Source organism: Triticum aestivum, chromosome 7B, assembly GCF_018294505.1.
Source record: "Triticum aestivum cultivar Chinese Spring chromosome 7B, IWGSC CS RefSeq v2.1, whole genome shotgun sequence".
In the NCBI taxonomy this organism is placed as follows: domain Eukaryota; kingdom Viridiplantae; phylum Streptophyta; class Magnoliopsida; order Poales; family Poaceae; genus Triticum; species Triticum aestivum.
Genome location: NC_057813.1, coordinates 156,102,450 through 156,109,510, shown reverse-complemented (window position 1 = coordinate 156,109,510; position 7,061 = coordinate 156,102,450). Strand labels below are relative to the sequence as shown.

At 43.8% G+C, this 7,061-nt stretch overlaps 1 pseudogene; it reads left to right on the top strand.

Annotated features, from left to right (window-relative positions):
• The first annotated feature begins 3,547 nt into the window (after positions 1 to 3,547).
• Positions 3,548 to 4,036, top strand: LOC123157794 (ethylene-responsive transcription factor 3-like; annotated as a pseudogene).
• Positions 4,037 to 7,061: the final 3,025 nt, after the last annotated feature.

The following is a 7,061-nucleotide window of genomic DNA, read 5'->3' as shown; positions in this document are numbered from 1 at the left end:
CAATATCTGACACACACACACACACACACACACACACACAGCACAACACACACACACCCCCTCCCCCAAGCACACAATTCATCCCCATCCAAGGTTATACGGCGACCACTCTTGCTTGTGCTTCTTTGCACCCCAACATGCACAACACCTCAATCTTCAAAGAGGGCATCCAGGAGATCGAAGACGGTGACCACACCGCGCTAGAGAATGTGGGGCCATTTGGAAGCAGGATGATGTGATGATGGCTGACTGACTCCTCCCCCACCCTCTCTCTCTGTCGCACAAAATTACCAATCCCTCTCTCCCCCGCACAAAATTATCAATCCCTCAATGCACGAGATCCTTCCCCTCTCGTCCATGTTTTTCTAGCTCTCTCATCAAACATGTTGTCTCTTCTCCTTCCACGTATACAGAATTCGGATGCACACGCATCTCATGTATTACATGTCTCCATCTTTCTCACAGACCTAACTTCTTCCTCTCTCTTTCTTTCTCTCTCTGTCTTGTTAGGTTTGTCTCCTACTCTCTCGTCCACATACATACAATCTTTCCTGCCCTCTCTGCTCCATCTTCGCAAGCTCTCTCTGCACGTTTCATTCACACATTGGGATATGTCCAAAATGTTGCTTCTATAATGGCTGATGTAGAGTTATGGTTGGTTTTGTTGCATCCTACAAAGTAATAACTATGAAATGCATTTAGATTCTCATTTGACTAGGAGTATGTGAGTTTGAGCATGTTGTGAAGTACTATAGACCTTGTATACATCTTGGGATTCGACAATGATTGTAACTATTGAATTGTATAGACCATTACATTCGAAGTCAATAGCCTAATATATTTATTTCACAATTTCAACAAATGATTAGTTCACTACAAACTAAGAAAAGAAATGTGTACTCCCTTCGATTTTATTTAAGTCCGTGTATTAGCATTGGTGAAAGTCAAGTTTTGTAAACTCTCAAAAAGCTTATAACAAAAAATATTAACATATACAATAACAAATAAATACCATTAGATTCATTATTGAATGTACTTTCACATCATACATATTTGTTATGGTAAATGTTTATATTTTTCTATAAACATGGTCAAACTTTAGGAAGTTTGACTTCAGTCAAACCTAATATGCAGAGTTTACTAGTACTACTCGCTAGTTGCATAGGCGAATCACTCAACACGACACACGGGGAGTTCAGTGTCACAAAATTTTGAGGTCGGCGGGAAAATCTCCCGCGACCCTGATTCGAGCAGTGGGAAGTTACCATCATAGCCTTCGGAACAGGCCTACGGATGATGCTTGGTAGGGGGCTGTTTTCGTAACTTCAGGTTCACCCTACCCAGCCAACCCCACCCTGGCACCCAGAGTAGTACACCTGAATACTCCCCATTTTCTATCCCCACCGCAAAATAGACTTCTCCATGGCACCGCAGCCTTCGTGCTCCTCCCCTTCTACATCAGCGCACTGATCCACTGCAGCGCATCTGCCTCATCGACGACCTCGTATGCCGCACTGGAGCCGGTCCACCGTCGTCTCATACACGGAGCCTCTTCCCCGGCACCGTCTTCCATGGTCTCGGATCTGCTTCCCAGAAGCCGACGCCAAGCGCAGAAGCACCACCGCCGTGGACAATGAACTGACTCCCATTGCCGACCATGACTCACAGGGGCCGCCGCGACCATCGTTCTCCTCCTCGATTGGTAATGTCTGTATTGAATCACTTAGCAGTACATGTGCAGTTCCAATTTTGTTCATACCTACCCTTCAAATTTCATGGGTGCTATTGTTCCCGTAAAAGTAATTGATTATAGCCTCCATTGTCCAACAGAATATCAGCTTGTAATTGTGCGTCGATCCTGTATCGCACTGTGCTTGGGTAGGTTTTTCATCGGCAATTATGAATCTATCATGCAAGCTACTTACGAATTGAGTGCCAAATATGGCACCACTTAGATCTATCCTCGCTTTTATGCCTAGCTAGGGGCGTTAAACGATAGCGCTAGTTGGGAGGCAGCCCAACTTTATCTTTGTTTTTTGTTTTTGATTCTATTTAGTAATAAATTTTTCATCTAGCTTCTGTTTAGATGTGTTTTTATATTTTAATTAGTGTTTGTGCCAAGTAGAACCTATAGGTAGGTTAGTCCCAAAAATGATATAAAAGTGTAAAGTAAAGCCCATAAACATCCAAAGCGGGTAATATAATAGCATGGAACAATCAAAAATTATAGATACGTTGGAAACATATCAAGCATCCCCAAGCTTAATTCCTGCTCGTCCTCGAGTAGGTAAATGATAAAAACAGAATTTTTGATGTGGAATGCTACCTAGCATAATTCTCAATGTAATTTTCTTTATTGTGGCATGAATGTTCAGATCCAAATGATTCAAAATAAAAGTTCATATTGACATAAGAAATAGTAATACTTCAAGCATACTAATCAAAGCAATCATGACTTCTCAAAATAAAATGGCTAAAGAAAGTTCATCCCTACAAAAATCATATAGTTTGGTTATGCTCCCTTCTCGTCACACAAGAATGCTCTCATCTTGCACACCCCCGATGACAAGCCAAGCAAATGTTTCACACTTTAGTAATCTCAAACTTTTTTCAACTTTCACGCAATACATGAGCATGAGCCATGGATATAGCACTATGGGTGGAATAGAATATGATGATGGGGGTTGTGTGGAGAAGACAAAAAAGGAGAAAGTCTCATGTTAATGTCGCTAATCAACGGGCTATGGAGATGCCCATCAATTGATGTCAACATGAGGAGTAGGGATTGCCATGCAACGGATGCACTAGAGCTATAAATGTATGAAAGCTCAACAAAAGAAACTAGTGGGTGTGCATCCAACTTGCTTGCTCATGAAGACCTAGGGCATTTTGAGGAAGCCCATCATTGGAATATACAAGCCAAGTTCTATAATAAAAAATTCCCACTAGTATATGCAAGTGACAACATAAAAGACTTTCTATATGAAGAACCAGTAGTGTGGCAAATGATGGAAAGTTTTTTAGAACTAGCAAGATGCCCATGCGTTGCACGCATCAAGATGCATTTGTATGAGTAGTTTATCTTGTGGGAGAAAAGGATGAATGAGGGAAGGCCTTATTTGCAAATCTGGAGAGGGGTATGGGTATCTTTTTGTAAAATTCCCATTGTTTCCTTCCTATCTGTCAGATATAAATCGGACAGCCTATATTGCAGGATGGCAGGCACACCATCATCACCAACTCTGTTTTTTAAGAAAAAAAAGTATAGAGAAAAAAAGTAGACAGTAGAGAAGTAGAGATAAATATTAAATATAAAATAAATATAACAGTAGAGAAGAGAGTATAGATAGCAGAGACATCGGGAAAGGATCGCGCGTGCGCGGGAAAAAGCACCGGGCATGCGCTAGTTTTGGCGTGCGGCGTCTGGCGTGCTTATAAAATCCATCGCCCTCCCACCACTCTGTGCCTTGCCACCGCTGTCTCTCCGCTCTGTGCCTCGCCACCGCTCTCTCCCCGCTCTTTCTCGCCTCGCCGCCGACATGCCACCATGATGTCGTGCCGCTGGGAAACTTGGGGATACCATGGCGTCCGCGCGCGCCCCTCCGACGGCTTCTCCGCCGGGATCCGGTTCCGCAGGATGCGCCTCGGCATCAGCAATTTCGACACCGCCAGTGAGGCTGCCCACGCGTACGACACGGCAGCGTGGCGCCTCCGGTGCCCTCATAGAACATTGAACTTCCCCAATGTGCCGACGCGGGAGCGGGCGCAGGAGCTCGCGCCTCTGCTGCGGCTTAGCACCGACGAGGATCGTCGCAACAACCAGAGGCGGGAGCACCGTCTCGGCATCGCCGAGATGGACGAGGAAGCCATGGCGCTGTGGCGCTAACACTTCCCGCAGGACATCATCAACGAGCGCAAGTTCTACGCACAAAGGAGGGCGGAGAGGGATAAGAGGAGGGCGGAGCGAGCCGCCTATCACGAGGACAAGCGTAGGCGGAAAGCGGACGCTCAATTCAACATGAGGCTAGGAGGAGCGTTGCCCTGGGAATCCGATGACGATCGGTATCTTCACACCTACAGTCAGATGTCAGAGGAGGACATCACCGAGGAGGAGTCAGACAACGAGGAGTAGTTGAATTATCTATTTTTTTATCTATCAATGTTGGGAACTATCATCTACTCTCTAGTCTCTCTACTTCTCGATCTCAGCACTGTAAATGGTTTTTAAGCGCCACGCATTGCGATTCTATTGGAGATGCTCTAAGATGGTAGACGAGTGCTTTAATGTTGCCCACAAGATGCGCGAGTATTACTAGTAGTATATTTTTCTTGTCATGTTGAGATTTTAAAACCACGAGTGCGAACATGCAGAGTAGCAATGAAGACCAAACACAGGATATTGGGGACATCTTCAAGGAGCGTGGCAAGTTAAAGAGGAGCTGCACCAAACCTGTAAAACGAGCTTTGGTAAGTAACACCCTTTCAATTACTTTCGTTTAGCCTCGTGTTCTTCAATGTGTATATGTTGTAGTTTATGTTTCTCTTAAGCCTGGTGTTCTTTGATGTGTAATAAGAAGAGTCTTAATTGTCCTAATGCTTTTGTTTTTAGCTTGATGTAGGAAGTGGGTGTTCTCACCTTGTAGTCTGTTTTTATATTTTTTTTTCCTTTTGAATTCACTTCTCTGAGTTCTGTTTATCTGGCTTCTACTAAATGGATCTGGGTTGCTCTGAGTATTGATCTAAAAAAGAAGTAACTTCATGTCAGGATGCAGTTCCTGCAAGGAGGGAAGTATGGTCAACCTCGAGATCATGTTTCCAAAATGAGGCTGGATTACACACAAGGTACCAGTTCCCTAATGATGTTGGATTAGACACAAGGTGCAAATTCCCAGATGATACTGGATTACACACAAGCCAGGTGGAGTCGTCAACTGTTCGTGTCCTCGTGGCTCTAGTAAAGGCTGAAAGAAAGCGTGCAGCAGCCCTTGAGAATGTAGCTGAGTTCCTGAAGAAGTGAAAAGAGCAACTAGATGCTCCCTTCACCCAAGCCAAAGAAGAGATGGAAGAAGCCAGAAATAAGCAAGCAGAGGCAGAGCAGGCTAGGCGTCTCCTGCTATCTAAAACTGTTGTCAATACAAAATTTCCTTCATAATATCTAGGTTCAAATGTTTATCCAGTCAGCATGCCTGTTGTGATGTCCGTGCATCTACTGATGTGGCACAAAATACTTTTTTTCGGGTCATGTAATAACAGCAATTACTTTCCAAACAATAATAGACAAAGCATTGGACATGGTATAGTTCACGCGTAAGCCCGACATTCCAAGTTCAACTTACACATCAAACTCATGTTCACAGATATCTGCACATTCATACATAATGTCCACAACCATGATTCACTTCAAAGCCAAAAAAATGTGAGGAGAGTTATAAATAAAGAAAAACCTCTACTAGTTCCTGCTACTAGTGCGAGCACAACAAGTCAAGACCATTCGTAAATTAATTATATCCTAGTCATTTTTTGTGTTCTGAAATGCCTGCCGGCTCGCAGAAGGACGTGTTGTCGGCACACGTGCGGATTGAATGAAGGCAGGCGGGGCAGTCTTAAGCTGGTTGCACGCGGCGAGGAGGCATGCTTAGCCGGGCCTGTAGCGAGTGGGGCCCTCTTGGCCGGCACGCCGGTTCAATGCCTGCGCTATGAGAGGTCGCATCCATGTCAGAGCAATCACTCCCTCCAGTCCTTTTTTGTTTGGGTATAACAAAATCTCGTTTCCCATTCACATTTTACAAGTAAAATTTATGGACAAACTTTGACCCAAAATACGATGGGGACTAGTAAACCAGAATGGAGGTAGTAGTTTTTTTAATCAAAGAAGGGTTTCCCCTTCCGATTTTCATTACTGAAAACTAGAATCTAAATCTAAACCATAGTATTTGCCCTAGAACTACCAAATTCAACATCTCGCAACATAAACCCATACAACCATACGCCAAGGAGGTACGTAGTACGATGAATTCCATTTTCGCTCCATACCAATCGTTCTAAAAACTACTTAGTATTTATAACGCACCATTGAAAATCGGAACTCTTAACCCCGCTAAAAAATGATATTTTAAACGTGGCTACTCGATCTGTGGCAACTGGCGAGCCACCGCCTCCAAGTCGTTCACCTGTGGTCCCGACCATCAACTCCTACGGATCAAATTATCGCGCGAGCTGACTATTCCTACAAAGTGCTCCACCATGTACCCGGTACCCGCGAATGTAGCAATCATGGACCTAGGGTTTTAGGGTTTATTTGTTAACGTCGCCTTTATGTAACACTCATGTGTGCGAGACAGCGAGAGGCCGACTGCGTGTGTGCGCCTCTTATCTTTGTATATGTACTCCATCGTTTGTCTGGTGTCCAAAAAATTATAATAACTACTAGCAATGTGCCAATGCGTTGGCACACGATCAAAGTAGATTAATACCTATTCACCGATTTGATAGAAAAAGAAATCTAGTTTTGAAACACGTATATCACTAAAAATATGTTATGTTTCACTCAAAATATATTCCTTTGGCGGTTTTGATGAGATAAGGGAGGAATGTTGTTGGTTTCAAGATTCAAGAAGTGGTATATGTCTAATTTCTACTCTTACTAGCAAGATGCCCGTGTGTTGCACGGAACATCAAGATCTTGTGGGATAAAGGGATGAACGAGGGAAGGCCTTATCTGCAAATGTGGCGAGGAGTGCGGGTAAATTGCCATATTTTCCTTCCTATCCATCAGATATAAATCTGACGACCTACATTGCGGGATGGCAGGCCCACCATCATCACCAACTCTGTTTTTTATCCATACTCTTATAAAAAGCATTGTCGGTGATGATTGTGTGCCCGCCATCCTGCAATATAGGCCGTCCGATCTATGTCTGATGGATAGGAAGGAAATTATGGAAATTTTGCAAAAATATACCCACACCCCTCTCCACATTTGCAAATAAGGCCTTCCCTCGTTCATCCTTTTCTGTCACAAGATAAACTACTCATACAAATGCATCTTGATGTTCCGTGCA